This window comes from Myotis nattereri, assembly GCF_964212035.1.
Source record: "Myotis nattereri genome assembly, chromosome: 10".
NCBI classification, from domain to species: Eukaryota; Metazoa; Chordata; class Mammalia; order Chiroptera; family Vespertilionidae; genus Myotis; species Myotis nattereri.
In genome coordinates, this window is record NC_138085.1 from 45,986,223 (window position 1) to 45,988,305 (window position 2,083).

The window sequence follows — 2,083 nt, forward strand, 5'->3', positions numbered from 1 at the left end:
AAAGTCATAATGGATATCTGCAAAGGTTTATTTACAAGAATGTTCTCATAGCTTTCTTTAAAAGAGTAATAAACTGGAAACAATGTAAATGTCCAATAATAGGGAATTGGTAAACATATATCTCCATAGAATGCAATACCATGCAGCAATTTAAAATGTTGGGTACATCGTCAGATCCAGAGCCCCTCCCAGGCAGCTAGCAACGGGCCTCTGTCCTGTGTTGTAGCCTCACCATGAAGCAGCTGAGCTTGGCCAACACCCGGTTCGCCGTGGACCTCTTCCGCACCCTGAAGGACAACAACCCTTCTGGGAACATCATCTCCCCTGTGAGCATTTCCTCAGCGCTGGCCATGGTCTTTCTGGGGCCAGAGGCACTACCGAGGCACAGATGTCCAAGACTCTTCACTTCGATGCTGTTAAGGAGATTCCAGTTTTCAGAGTCTGAATGCTGATATCAACAAGCGTGGAGCTCCCTATAGTCTCAAACTTGCTAATAGGTTATACAGAGAGAAAACCTATGAGTTCCTCCCTGAGTTCTTAGCTTCAACCCAGAAAATGTATGGTGCTGAACTGGCCAGTGTAGATTTTCAGCGAGCCTCTGAAGTTGCAAGAAAGGTGATAAACGAGTGGGTCAAAGGGCAGACGGAAGGGAAAATTCCAGAATTGTTGGCTGCAGGCGTGGTTGATAATATGACCAAACTTGTGCTAGTTAATGCCATCTATTTCAAAGGAAACTGGCAGGAGACATTCAGTAAAAAGGCCACAACTGATACACCGTTCAGATTGGATAAGAAAGACACAAAAACAGTGAAAATGATGTATCAGAAGAGCAAATTTCCATTTGGCTATGAAGGACCTTAAGTGCCGGGTGCTGGAACTGCCTTACCAAGGCAGGGACCTCAGCATGGTCATCCTGCTGCCAGGTGCCATCGAGGACGAGGCCACGGGTCTGAAGAAGATCGAAGAACAATTGACCCTGGAAAAACTGCAGGAGTGGACCAAACCTGAGAATCTGAGTTCCATTAAAGTCAACATCCACCTGCCCAGGTTCCAGCTGGAAGAGAGCTACCACCTCAACTCTCACCTGGCCAGCCTGGGTATAGAGGATCTCTTTAATAGCAAGGCTGATCTGTCTGGCATGGCAAGAGCCAGAGATATTTTTATAACAAAAATTATCCACAAGTCTTTTGTGGAAGTTAATGAGGAAGGCATAGAGGCAGCGGCTGCCACAGCCGGAATTTTAGTGGTGGGTTGCGTGCTTATGCCAGAAACTGAAAATTTTGTGGCCGACCATCCATTCATTTTTTTCATTCGACACAATCCCTCAACTAACATTCTGTTCTTAGGCAGACTTTCTTCCCCTTAGAGACTGTGGAAACCCAAGGTCAAGCTCAGAGCTGTATCACTGGCCCTTTCAAAGATATATGAAAGTTATATATCTTCTACAATAAATCTACCACCCCCCCCCCAAAAAAAATCTGTAACTTCCTTTGTAATGTCAGCTCTGTGGGCTGTTTACACCCATTAACTTTGGGATAGGTATCTATTTTCCTTTTTTTATATTGAAAAATTTAGTGATTGCTTTTGAATGCACCAAGCAGATATGTAGACTCTTGACAGTGTAGTAAACGAAGAAACTGCTGTACTCTCTCTTTTTTTTATTTTTTTCGGAACACCTTGTCATACCACCAATTGAAGCAAAGCAACACAACACACTGTCGCTTCACCCAAAAGCAGTGTTTTTCCTTTGCCCTTTCTTGACGGCTCAGTGGTGCTGTACTGTCTTGATAGCCATGAGAAAAATTATAGTACTGTAAATTGTTTCACAGATAGACTTCTGGAAGCAATCACAGAGAGACAGTCATTGCTGAAGGGAGGCTTAAAAACAGACATTCAATTGAAATATAGGAGAGCAGCCCAATTAAGCGTTGGATTATGAAGATAAATTTGCTTTGGCCAGTGTTTCTGACCCTTTGTTCTACAGGATTAGTGTTCTGTTATAGCCCCTCTGATTTCAAATGATTAAAGAGCTTATTTTCCTTTAAAAAAAAATAAAATAAAATGTTGGGTAGATGACTATTTA

General features: G+C 42.8%; 1 pseudogene across 1 annotated transcript; it reads left to right on the forward strand.

The window, feature by feature from the left end:
• Positions 1-233: 233 nt before the first annotated feature.
• LOC308526150 (leukocyte elastase inhibitor-like) lies at positions 234-1,366 on the forward strand (annotated as a pseudogene). Its single transcript has one exon. The product of its transcript is annotated as a leukocyte elastase inhibitor-like (transcript).
• Positions 1,367-2,083: the final 717 nt, after the last annotated feature.